Raw genomic sequence first — 14,586 nt, forward strand, 5'->3', positions numbered from 1 at the left:
GGTTTTACAAGTGTCCGTGTGATACGCGTCAACTTTTTCTCTTAAAACTGCGCGAAAAGCATGTATTCTTGCTTAAAACAACGAAACAACCTGTTTTAGACCGAAACGAGTTAAATCTGAACACATCGGTTTTCAAGTGTCTATGTGATACGCGTCAAAACATTTTCTCCTATAACTGCGCGAAAAGCATGTATTCGTGCTTAAAACAACGAAACAATCTGTTTTAGACCGAAACGAGCTAAATCTGAACACATCGGTTATGCAAGTGTCCATGTGATACGCGTCAAATTTTTTCTCCTATAACGGCGGGAAAAGCATGTATTCTTGCTTAAAACAACGAAACAAGCTGTTTTAGACCGAAACGAGTTAAATCTGAACACATCGGTTTTAAAAGTGTCCGTGTGATACCTATCAAAACTTTTTCTCTTATAACTGCGCGAAAAGCATGTATTCGTGCTTAATACAACGAATCAAGCTGTTTTAGACCGAAACGAGCTAAATCTGAAGCCATCAGTTTTACAAGTGTCCATTTGATACGCGTCAAAACTTTTTCTGTTAAAACTGCGCGTAAAGCCTGTATTCTTGCTTAAAACAACGAAACAAGCTGTTTTAGACCAAAACGAGGTAAATCTGAACACATCGGTTTTACAAGTGTCTGTGTGATACGAGTCAAAACTTTTTGTCCTGTAACTGCGCGAAAAGCATGTATTCTTGCTTAAAACAACGAAACAACCTGTTTTAGACCGAAACGAGCTAAATCTGAAGCCATCAGTTTTACAAGTGTCCATTTGATACGCGTCAAAACTTTTTCTGTTAAAACTGCGCGTAAAGCCTGTATTCTTGCTTAAAACAACGAAACAAGCTGTTTTAGACCAAAACGAGTTAAATCTGAACACATCGGTTTTACAAGTGTCTGTGTGATACGAGTCAAAACGTTTTGTCCTGTAACTGCGCGAAAAGCATGTATTCTTGCTTAAAACAACGAAACAACCTGTTTTAGACCGAAACGAGCTAAATCTGAACACATCGGTTTTGCAAGTGTCCTAGTGATACGCGTCAAAACATTTTCTCCTATAACTGCGCGAAAAGCATGTATTCTTGCTTAAAACAACGCAACAAGCTGTTTTAGACCGAAACGAGCTAAATCTGAACACATCGGTTTTACAAGTGTCCGTGTGATACGCGTCAAAACTTTTTCTCTTATAACTGCGCGAAAAGCATGTATTCTTGCTTAAAACAACGAAACAAGCTGTTTTAGAACGAAGCGAGCTAGATCTGAACACATCGGTTTTACAAGTGTCCGTGTGATACCTATCAAAACTTTTTATCTTATAACTGCGCGAAATACATGTATTCGTGCTTAATACAACGAAACAAGCTGTTTTAGACCGAAACGAGCTAAATCTGAACACATCGGTTTTACAAGTGTCCATGTGATACGCGTCAAAACTTTTTCTCCTGTAACTGCGCGAAAAGCATGTATTCTTGCTTAAAACAACGAAACAACCTGTTTTAGACCGAAACGAGTTAAATCTGAACACATCGGTTTTGCAAGTGTCTGTGTGATACGACAAAACTTTTTTCTCTTATAACTGCGCGAAAAGCATGTATTCTTGCTTAACACAACGAAACAAGCTGTTTTGGACCGAAACGAGCTAAATCTGAACACATCGGTTTTACAGGTGTCCATGTTATACGCGTCAAAACATTTTCTCCTATAACTGCGCGAAAAGCATGTATTCGCGCTTAAAACAACGAAACACGGTGTTTTAGACCGAAACGAGCTAAATCTGAACATATCGGTTTTACAAGTGTCCATGTGATACGCGTCAAAACGTTTTCTCCTGTACCTGCGCGAAAAGCATGTATTCTTGCCTAAAACAACGAAACAAGCTGTTTTAGAAGAAAACGAGTTAAATCTGAACACATCGGTTTTACAAGTGTCTGTGTGATACGAGTCAAATCTTTTTCTCCTATAACTGCGCGAAAAGCATGTATTCTTGCTTAAAACAACGAAACAAGCTATTTTAGACTGGAACGATTTAAATCTGAAAACATCGGTTTTGCAAGTGTCCGTGTGATACGCGTCAAAACTTTTCTCTTATATCTGCGCGAAAAGCATGTATTCTTGCTTAAAACAACGAAACAACCTGTTTTAGACCGAAACGAGGTAAATCTGAACACATCGGTTTTACAAGTGTCTGTGTGATACGACTCAAAACCTTTTTCTCCTATAACTGCGCGAAAAGCATGTATTCTTGCTTAAAACAACGAAACAAGCTGTTTTAGACCAAAACGAGCTAAATCTGAACACATCGGTTTTAAAAGTGTCCGTGTGATACCTATCAAAACTTTTTCTCTTATAACTGCGCGAAAAGCATGTATTCGTGCTTAATACAACGAAACAAGCTGTTTTAGACCGAAACGAGCTAAATCTGAAGCCATCGGTTTTACAAGTGTCCATTTGATACGCGTCAAAACTTTTTCTCTTATAACTGCGCGTAAAGCCTGTATTCTTGCTTAAAACAACGAAACAAGCTGTTTTAGACCAAAACGAGTTAAATCTGAACACATCGGTTTTACTAGTGTCTGTGTGATACGACTCAAAACTTTTTTCTCCTAAACTGCGCGAAAAGCATGTATTCTTGCTTAACACAACGAAACAAGCTGTTTTAGACCGAAACGAGCTAAATCTGAACACATCGGTTTTGCAAGTGTCCTAGTGATACGCGTCAAAACATTTTCTCCTATAACTGCGCGAAAAGCATGTATTCTTGCTTAGAACAACGCAACAAGCTGTTTTAGACCGAAACGAGCTAAATCTGAACACATCGGTTTTACAAGTTTCCGTGTGATACGCGTCAAAACTTTTTCTCTTATAACTGCGCGAAAAGCATGTATTCGTGCTTAATACAACGAAACAAGCTGTTTTAGACCGAAACGAGCTAAATCTGAAGACATCGGTTTTACAAGTGTCCATGTGATACGCGTCAAAACTTTTTCTCCTGTACCTGCGCGAAAAGCATGTATTCTTGCTTAAAACAACGAAACAAGCTGTTTTAGACCAAAACGAGTTAAATCTGAACACATCGGTTTTACAAGTGTCTGTATGATACGTGTCAAAACTTTTTGTCCTGTAACTGCGCGAAAAGCATGTATTCGTGCTTAATACAACGAAACAAGCTGTTTTATACCGAAACGACCTGAATCTGAAGACATCGGTTTTACAAGTGTCCATGTGATACGCGTCAAAACTTTTTCTCCTGTACCTGCGCGAAAAGCATGTATTCTTGCCTAAAACAACGAAACAAGCTGTTTTAGACCAAAACGAGTTAAATCTGAACACATCTGGTTTTACAAGTGCCTGTGTGATACGAGTCAAATCTTTTTCTCCTATAACTGCGCGAAAAGCATGTATTCTTGCTTAAAACAACGAAACAAGCTATTTTAGACCGGAACGATTTAAATCTGAAAACATCGGTTTTGCAAGTGTCCGGGTGATACGCGTCAAAACTTTTTCTCTCATATCTGCGCGAAAAGCATGTATTCTTGCTCAAAACAACGAAAGAACCTGTTTTAGACCGAAACGAGGTAAATCTGAACACATCGGTTTTACAAGTGTCATTGTGATACGACTCAAAACCTTTTTCTCCTATAACTGCGCGAAAAGCATGTATTCTTGCTTAACACAACGAAACAAGCTGTTTTAGACCGAAACGAGCTAAATCTGAACACATCGTTTTTGCAAGTGTCCATGTGATACGCGTCAAAACATTTTCTCCTATAACTGCGCGAAAAGCATGTATTCTTCCTTAAAACAACGCAACAAGCTGTTCTAGACCGAAACGAGCTAAATCTGAACACATCGGTATTAAAAGTGTCCGTGTGATACCTATCAAAACTTTTTCTCTTATAACTGCGCGAAAAGCATGTATTCGTGCTTAATACAACGAAACAAGCTGTTTTAGACCGAAACGAGCTAAATCTGAAGCCATCGGTTTTACAAGTGTCCATTTGATACGCGTCATAACTTTTTCTGTTAAAACTGCGCGTAAAGCCTGTATTCTTGCTTAAAACAACGAAATAGCTGTTTAGGAACGAAGCGAGCTAGATCTGAACACATCGGTTTTACAAGTGTGTGATACGAGTCAAAACGTTTTCTATTATAACTGCGCGAAAAGCATGTATTCTTGTTTAAAACAACGAAACAAGCTGTTTTAGACAGGAACGAGTTAAATCTGAACACATCGGTTTTACAAGTGTCCGTGTGATACGCGTCGAAACTTTTTCTCTTATAACTGCGCGAAAAGCCTGTATTCTTGCTTAAAACAACGAAACAAGCTGTTTTAGAACGAAGCGAGCTTAATCTGAACACATCGGTTTTACAAGTGTCCGTGTGATACGCGTCAAATCTTTTTCTCCTATAACTGCGCGAAAAGCATGTATTCTTGCTTAAAACAACGAAACAAGCTGTTTTAGACCGAAACGAGTTAAATCTGAACACATCGGTTTTACAAGTGTCTGTGTGATACGAGTCAAAACGTTTTCTGTTATAACTGCGCGTAAAGCCTGTATTCTTGCTTAAAACAACGAATCAAGCTGTTTAAGAACGAAGCGAGCTAGATCTGAACACATCGGTTTTACAAGTGTGTGATACGAGTCAAAACGTTATCTAATATAACTGCGCGAAAAGCATGTATTCATGTTTAAAACAACGAAACAAGCTGTTTTAGACCTTTAGACCGAAACGAGCTTAATCTGAACACATCGGTTTTACAAGTGTCCGTGTGATACGCGTCGAAACTTTTTCTCTTATAACTGCGCGAAAAGCCTGTATTCTTGCTTAAAACAACGAAACAACCTGTTTTAGACCGAAACGAGGTAAATCTGAACACATCGGTTTTACAAGTGTCTGTGTGATACGACTCAAAACCTTTTTCTCCTATAACTGCGCGAAAAGCATGTATTCTTGCTTAACACAACGAAACAAGCTGTTTTAGACCGAAACGAGCTAAATCTGAACACATCGTTTTTGCAAGTGTCCATGTGATACGCGTCAAAACATTTTCTCCTATAACTGCGCGTAAAGCATGTATTCTTCCTTAAAACAACGCAACAAGCTGTCCTAGACCGAAACGAGCTAAATCTGAACACATCGGTTTTAAAAGTGACCGTGTGATACCTATCAAAACTTTTTCTCTTATAACTGCGCGAAAATCATGTATTCGTGCTTAATACAACGAAACAAGCTGTTTTAGACCGAAACGAGCTAAATCTGAATCTTGGTGAAAAAACAGCGCACAAGCAGACACAGACTGAAAGAAGGGGACAAGCGCTGAACTAGCAACTGAGGTTTTATTGAGAAGCATGGCGAAATATATACAGCACAGCATACAGCATTCAAAAAACATATAAACAGCACATAAAAGGCCAGCATCCAAAATCATCGCTTAACGTTGCATATCCAAGAATTCCATCTCTTTTGTTGAAAGAAGGATAGACGGGGTGCTGACACATGAGTCCTCCGCTTTTGCTATCGCCCTAGCCTCGATAATTTCCCGTGTTATTGTGCACTTGTTTCGTGCCAGGATTTTGCAGCCGTGAAGGTCGGGTATGCAGGCAGGTTTATGATTGCAACGGTGACAGTGCTTAGCCAGAAAACCTGATGAAGCAATGGATCTTACATTGTTGTTATGCTCCAGTAATCTTTCGTTAAGACACCGACCGGTCTGGCCGATGTATCTGCTTCCACACGGTAACTTAATTTCATAAACAACACCCTGATCACATGCAACAAAAGGATTCTGGTGGTTGATTTTGCATCCAGGACGAGGCTTTTTCATTGGATTTGTCGCTTTACACAGTTTTATTAGTTTTTCTGGGGCAGAAAACACAACCTTAACATCGGCCTTCTTCGCTATTTTCTTAAGGTTGTGCGAGATCTTATGCATATAAGGGATGACCACAACTTTTTGTTTATCATCTCTTTGTCCCTTTTGTTGATTGCATCCCGTCTGCCCTTCCGCTTTTTTCTCTTTTAGAACACCTTCCGCCACTGACACTAGCAATTCACTGGGGTAGCCAGCCGCACCTAGACGGGCAGTTTGTTTCAGTAGGCTTTCCTCAACTGTGTGAAAACACGACTTGTTTAATGCATTACGAAAGCAAAGCTTAGCTATACCCCTTTTCACCAATTTCGAGTGTGCCGAATCGTACGGAAGTATCGGCTTTTTTCCCCTAGGATCATAAATCCAACAGGCATGGTTGTTCGTAAACCGGAGGCTTAAGTCCAAGAAACGGATGCTTTCATCCAGAGGCAGTTCATTCGTCAAAGTTAGGGGGTTTAAACACTCCTCGAATATTCTTAGAATGCTCCCGAATGTTTCGTCAAGAGGTCGGTCTGTCCTTTCTATTATAATCAGAAAGTCGTCAACATATCGTGCCACGTTTAAAACTTGGCAGCCGTCCAGACGTGTTAACAACACATTGTCACACTCAGCCAGAAATAAATCGCTCAACAAGGGCGCTATGCATGAGCCTATACACACACCTTGCTTTTGTAGATACGTGTTTTTTCCCCAGTCTACATATGTAGATGTCAGATAAAGATGCAATAGTTCCAAAAAGCCCCCTACATCTATACCCGCCTCATTCTGGAATGCAACAGCTCCTGCCTTATCAATGCACGTTTCTACACACGACATTAATCTATCATGCGGGAGTGAATAAAACAAATCCTTGATGTCAATAGAAAAGGCCGTCACTGATTTTCCTTCTACAGAATTGAGATAGTTAGCAACTTCATTGGAATTTCTGATTAGGAACTGGTCATCAAAGGTAAGCTTTTTCAGCTGGTCCTGCAAGAAAATTCCAATGCACTTTTGCCACGTCCCACGCTCCGACACTATTACCCTGAAAGGGCACTCTGGCTTGTGCGTTTTGGCGGCAAACAACATTTGTAATGACAAATTCTCACTCTTGTCTATGTGGGTTACAAGTCCTGTTAGATTAAGCTTGTTGCACAGTTTCTTTGCCTTTGATTTCGCTCTTTTTAGTGAAACATTTTTGCTGTCAAACGCAGCATTCACAGCCTGTGATGCTTTACGGGAGAAGGTCCCCACAGAAAACACTGCAAACCCACCTTCTTTATCGGCAGGCAGAACACACAGTGCCTCTTTTTTCACCAAGATGCAAAACCAACTAGCCCATTCAGCTGCTTTACTAAATCTGAAGCCATCGGTTTTACAAGTGTCCATTTGATACGCGTCAAAACTTTTTCTGTTAAAACTGCGCGTAAAGCCTGTATTCTTGCTTAAAACAACGAAATAGCTGTTTAAGAACGAAGCGAGCTAGATCTGAACACATCGGTTTTACAAGTGTGTGATACGAGTCAAAATGTTTTCTATTATAACTGCGCGAAAAGCATGTATTCTTGTTTAAAACAACGAAACAAGCTGTTTTAGACAGGAACGAGTTAAATCTGAACACATCGGTTTTACAAGTGTCTGTGTGATACGCGTCGAAACTTTTTCTCTTATAACTGCGCGAAAAGCCTGTATTCTTGCTTAAAACAACGAAATAGCTGTTTAAGAACGAAGCGAGCTAGATCTGAACACATCGGTTTTACAAGTGTGTGATACGAGTCAAAACGTTTTCTATTATAACTGCGCGAAAAGCATGTATTCTTGTTTAAAACAACGAAACAAGCTGTTTTAGACAGGAACGAGTTAAATCTGAACACATCGGTTTTACAAGTGTCCGTGTGATACGCGTCGAACCTTTTTCTCTTATAACTGCGCGAAAAGCATGTATTCTTGCTTAAAACAACGAAACAAGCTGTTTTAGACCGAAACGAGATAAATCTGAACACATCGGTTTTACAAGTGTCTGTGTGATACGAGTCAAAACTTTTTCTCTTATAACCGCGCGTAAAGCCTGTATTCTTGCTTAAAACAACGAAACAAGCTGTTTAAGAACGAAGCTAGCTAGATCTGAACACATCGGTTTTACAAGTGTCTGTGATACGTCAAAACTTTTTCTTCTATAACTGCGCGAAAAGCATGTATTCGTGCTTAATACAACGAAACAAGCTGTTTTAGACCGAAACGAGCTAAATCTGAACACATCGGTTTTACGTGTCCATGTGATACGCGTCAAAACATTTTCTCCTATAACTGCGCGAAAAGCATGTATTCGTGCTTAAAACAACGAAACACGGTGTTTTAGACCGAAACGAGCTAAATCTGAACATATCGGTTTTACAAGTGTCCATGTGATACGCGTCAAAACGTTTTCTTTTGTAACTGCGCGAAAAGCATGTATTCTTGCTTAATACAACGAAACAAGCTGTTTTAGACCGAAACGAGTTAAATCTGAACACATCCGTTTTACAAGTGTCCGTGTGATACGCGTCAAAACTTTTTCTCTTATAACTGCGCGAAAAGCATGTATTCGTGCTTAATACAACGAAACGAGCTGTTTTAGACCGAAACGACCTAAATCTGAAAACATTGGTTTTCAAAACTTTTTCTCCTGTAACTGCGCGAAAAGCATGTATTCTTGTTTAAAACAACGAAACCAGCTGTTTTAGACCGGAGCGAGTTAAATCTGAACACATCGGTTTTACAAGTGTCCGTGTGATACGCGTCAACTTTTTCTCTTAAAACTGCGCGAAAAGCATGTATTCTTGCTTAAAACAACGAAACAACCTGTTTTAGACCGAAACGAGTTAAATCTGAACACATCGGTTTTCAAGTGTCTATGTGATACGCGTCAAAACATTTTCTCCTATAACTGCGCGAAAAGCATGTATTCGTGCTTAAAACAACGAAACAATCTGTTTTAGACCGAAACGAGCTAAATCTGAACACATCGGTTATGCAAGTGTCCATGTGATACGCGTCAAATTTTTTCTCCTATAACGGCGGGAAAAGCATGTATTCTTGCTTAAAACAACGAAACAAGCTGTTTTAGACCGAAACGAGTTAAATCTGAACACATCGGTTTTAAAAGTGTCCGTGTGATACCTATCAAAACTTTTTCTCTTATAACTGCGCGAAAAGCATGTATTCGTGCTTAATACAACGAATCAAGCTGTTTTAGACCGAAACGAGCTAAATCTGAAGCCATCAGTTTTACAAGTGTCCATTTGATACGCGTCAAAACTTTTTCTGTTAAAACTGCGCGTAAAGCCTGTATTCTTGCTTAAAACAACGAAACAAGCTGTTTTAGACCAAAACGAGTTAAATCTGAACACATCGGTTTTACAAGTGTCTGTGTGATACGAGTCAAAACTTTTTGTCCTGTAACTGCGCGAAAAGCATGTATTCTTGCTTAAAACAACGAAACAACCTGTTTTAGACCGAAACGAGCTAAATCTCAAGCCATCAGTTTTACAAGTGTCCATTTGATACGCGTCAAAACTTTTTCTGTTAAAACTGCGCGTAAAGCCTGTATTCTTGCTTAAAACAACGAAACAAGCTGTTTTAGACCAAAACGAGTTAAATCTGAACACATCGGTTTTACAAGTGTCTGTGTGATACGAGTCAAAACTTTTTGTCCTGTAACTGCGCGAAAAGCATGTATTCTTGCTTAAAACAACGAAACAACCTGTTTTAGACCGAAACGAGCTAAATCTGAACACATCGGTTTTGCAAGTGTCCTAGTGATACGCGTCAAAACATTTTCTCCTATAACTGCGCGAAAAGCATGTATTCTTGCTTAAAACAACGCAACAAGCTGTTTTAGACCGAAACGAGCTAAATCTGAACACATCGGTTTTACAAGTGTCCGTGTGATACGCGTCAAAACTTTTTCTCTTATAACTGCGCGAAAAGCATGTATTCTTGCTTAAAACAACGAAACAAGCTGTTTTAGAACGAAGCGAGCTAGATCTGAACACATCGGTTTTACAAGTGTCCGTGTGATACCTATCAAAACTTTTTATCTTATAACTGCGCGAAATGCATGTATTCGTGCTTAATACAACGAAACAAGCTGTTTTAGACCGAAACGAGCTAAATCTGAAGACATCGGTTTTACAAGTGTCCATGTGATACGCGTCAAAACTTTTTCTCCTGTACCTGCGCGAAAAGCATGTATTCTTGCTTAAAACAACGAAACAAGCTGTTTTAGACCAAAACAAGTTAAATCTGAACACATCGGTTTTACAAGTGTCTGTGTGATGCGTGTCAAAACTTTTTGTCCTGTAACTGCGCGAAAAGCATGTATTCGTGCTTAATACAACGAAACAAGCTGTTTTAGACCGAAACGAGCTAAATCTGAACACATCGGTTTTACAAGTGTCCATGTGATACGCGTCAAAACTTTTTCTCCTGTAACTGCGCGAAAAGCATGTATTCTTGCTTAAAACAACGAAACAACCTGTTTTAGACCGAAACGAGTTAAATCTGAACACATCGGTTTTGCAAGTGTCTGTGTGATACGACAAAACTTTTTTCTCTTATAACTGCGCGAAAAGCATGTATTCTTGCTTAACACAACGAAACAAGCTGTTTTGGACCGAAACGAGCTAAATCTGAACACATCGGTTTTACAGGTGTCCATGTGATACGCGTCAAAACATTTTCTCCTATAACTGCGCGAAAAGCATGTATTCGCGCTTAAAACAACGAAACAAGCTGTTTTAGACCGAAACGAGCTAAATCTGAACACATCGGTTTTACAAGTGTCCATGTGATACGCGTCAAAACTTTTTCTCCTGTAACTGCGCGAAAAGCATGTATTCTTGCTTAAAACAACGAAACAACCTGTTTTAGACCGAAACGAGTTAAATCTGAACACATCGGTTTTACAAGTGTCTGTGTGATACGAGTCAAATCTTTTTCTCCTATAACTGCGCGAAAAGCATGTATTCTTGCTTAAAACAACGAAACAAGCTATTTTAGACCGGAACGATTTAAATCTGAAAACATCGGTTTTGCAAGTGTCCGTGTGATACGCGTCAAAACTTTTCTCTTATATCTGCGCGAATAGCATGTATTCTTGCTTAAAACAACGAAACAACCTGTTTTAGACCGAAACGAGGTAAATCTGAACACATCGGTTTTACAAGTGTCTGTGTGATACGACTCAAAACCTTTTTCTCCTATAACTGCGCGAAAAGCATGTATTCTTGCTTAAAACAACGAAACAAGCTGTTTTAGACCAAAACGAGCTAAATCTGAACACATCGGTTTTAAAAGTGTCCGTGTGATACCTATCAAAACTTTTTCTCTTATAACTGCGCGAAAAGCATGTATTCGTGCTTAATACAACGAAACAAGCTGTTTTAGACCGAAACGAGCTAAATCTGAAGCCATCGGTTTTACAAGTGTCCATTTGATACGCGTCAAAACTTTTTCTCTTATAACTGCGCGTAAAGCCTGTATTCTTGCTTAAAACAACGAAACAAGCTGTTTTAGACCAAAACGAGTTAAATCTGAACACATCGGTTTTACAAGTGTCTGTGTGATACGACTCAAAACTTTTTTCTCCTAAACTGCGCGAAAAGCATGTATTCTTGCTTAACACAACGAAACAAGCTGTTTTAGACCGAAACGAGCTAAATCTGAACACATCGGTTTTGCAAGTGTCCTAGTGATACGCGTCAAAACATTTTCTCCTATAACTGCGCGAAAAGCATGTATTCTTGCTTAAAACAACGAAACAAGCTGTTTTAGACCAAAACGAGTTAAATCTGAACACATCGGTTTTACAAGTGTCTGTGTGATACGACTCAAAACTTTTTTCTCCTAAACTGCGCGAAAAGCATGTATTCTTGCTTAACACAACGCAACAAGCTGTTTTAGACCGAAACGAGCTAAATCTGAACACATCGGTTTTATAAGTTTCCGTGTGATACGCGTCAAAACTTTTTCTCCTGTACCTGCGCGAAAAGCATGTATTCTTGCTTAAAACAACGAAACAAGCTGTTTTAGACCAAAACGAGTTAAATCTGAACACATCGGTTTTACAAGTGTCTGTATGATACGTGTCAAAACTTTTTCTCCTGTAACTGCGCGAAAAGCATGTATTCGTGCTTAATACAACGAAACAAGCTGTTTTATACCGAAACGAGCTGAATCTGAAGACATCGGTTTTACAAGTGTCCATGTGATACGCGTCAAAACTTTTTCTCCTGTACCTGCGCGAAAAGCATGTATTCTTGCCTAAAACAACGAAACAAGCTGTTTTAGACCAAAACGAGTTAAATCTGAACACATCTGGTTTTACAAGTGTCTGTGTGATACGAGTCAAATCTTTTTCTCCTATAACTGCGCGAAAAGCATGTATTCTTGCTTAAAACAACGAAACAAGCTATTTTAGACCGGAACGATTTAAATCTGAAAACATCGGTTTTGCAAGTGTCCGGGTGATACGCGTCAAAACTTTTTCTCTCATATCTGCGCGAAAAGCATGTATTCTTGCTTAAAACAACGAAAGAACCTGTTTTAGACCGAAACGAGGTAAATCTGAACACATCGGTTTTACAAGTGTCATTGTGATACGACTCAAAACCTTTTTCTCCTATAACTGCGCGAAAAGCATGTATTCTTGCTTAACACAACGAAACAAGCTGTTTTAGACCGAAACGAGCTAAATCTAAACACATCGTTTTTGCAAGTGTCCATGTGATACGCGTCAAAACATTTTCTCCTATAACTGCGCGAAAAGCATGTATTCTTCCTTAAAACAACGCAACAAGCTGTTCTAGACCGAAACGAGCTAAATCTGAACACATCGGTTTTAAAAGTGTCCGTGTGATACGCGTCAAAACTTTTCTCTTATATCTGCGCGAATAGCATGTATTCTTGCTTAAAACAACGAAACAACCTGTTTTAGACCGAAACGAGGTAAATCTGAACACATCGGTTTTACAAGTGTCTGTGTGATACGACTCAAAACCTTTTTCTCCTATAACTGCGCGAAAAGCATGTATTCTTGCTTAAAACAACGAAACAAGCTGTTTTAGACCAAAACGAGCTAAATCTGAACACATCGGTTTTAAAAGTGTCCGTGTGATACCTATCAAAACTTTTTCTCTTATAACTGCGCGAAAAGCATGTATTCGTGCTTAATACAACGAAACAAGCTGTTTTAGACCGAAACGAGCTAAATCTGAAGCCATCGGTTTTACAAGTGTCCATTTGATACGCGTCAAAACTTTTTCTCTTATAACTGCGCGTAAAGCCTGTATTCTTGCTTAAAACAACGAAACAAGCTGTTTTAGACCAAAACGAGTTAAATCTGAACACATCGGTTTTACAAGTGTCTGTGTGATACGACTCAAAACTTTTTTCTCCTAAACTGCGCGAAAAGCATGTATTCTTGCTTAACACAACGAAACAAGCTGTTTTAGACCGAAACGAGCTAAATCTGAACACATCGGTTTTGCAAGTGTCCTAGTGATACGCGTCAAAACATTTTCTCCTATAACTGCGCGAAAAGCATGTATTCTTGCTTAAAACAACGAAACAAGCTGTTTTAGACCAAAACGAGTTAAATCTGAACACATCGGTTTTACAAGTGTCTGTGTGATACGACTCAAAACTTTTTTCTCCTAAACTGCGCGAAAAGCATGTATTCTTGCTTAACACAACGCAACAAGCTGTTTTAGACCGAAACGAGCTAAATCTGAACACATCGGTTTTATAAGTTTCCGTGTGATACGCGTCAAAACTTTTTCTCCTGTACCTGCGCGAAAAGCATGTATTCTTGCTTAAAACAACGAAACAAGCTGTTTTAGACCAAAACGAGTTAAATCTGAACACATCGGTTTTACAAGTGTCTGTATGATACGTGTCAAAACTTTTTCTCCTGTAACTGCGCGAAAAGCATGTATTCGTGCTTAATACAACGAAACAAGCTGTTTTATACCGAAACGAGCTGAATCTGAAGACATCGGTTTTACAAGTGTCCATGTGATACGCGTCAAAACTTTTTCTCCTGTACCTGCGCGAAAAGCATGTATTCTTGCCTAAAACAACGAAACAAGCTGTTTTAGACCAAAACGAGTTAAATCTGAACACATCTGGTTTTACAAGTGTCTGTGTGATACGAGTCAAATCTTTTTCTCCTATAACTGCGCGAAAAGCATGTATTCTTGCTTAAAACAACGAAACAAGCTATTTTAGACCGGAACGATTTAAATCTGAAAACATCGGTTTTGCAAGTGTCCGGGTGATACGCGTCAAAACTTTTTCTCTCATATCTGCGCGAAAAGCATGTATTCTTGCTTAAAACAACGAAAGAACCTGTTTTAGACCGAAACGAGGTAAATCTGAACACATCGGTTTTACAAGTGTCATTGTGATACGACTCAAAACCTTTTTCTCCTATAACTGCGCGAAAAGCATGTATTCTTGCTTAACACAACGAAACAAGCTGTTTTAGACCGAAACGAGCTAAATCTAAACACATCGTTTTTGCAAGTGTCCATGTGATACGCGTCAAAACATTTTCTCCTATAACTGCGCGAAAAGCATGTATTCTTCCTTAAAACAACGCAACAAGCTGTTCTAGACCGAAACGAGCTAAATCTGAACACATCGGTTTTAAAAGTGTCCGTGTGATACCTATCAAAAC

This window comes from Amblyomma americanum, chromosome 5 (genome assembly GCF_052857255.1).
Source record: "Amblyomma americanum isolate KBUSLIRL-KWMA chromosome 5, ASM5285725v1, whole genome shotgun sequence".
Lineage (NCBI taxonomy): Eukaryota > Metazoa > Arthropoda > Arachnida > Ixodida > Ixodidae > Amblyomma > Amblyomma americanum.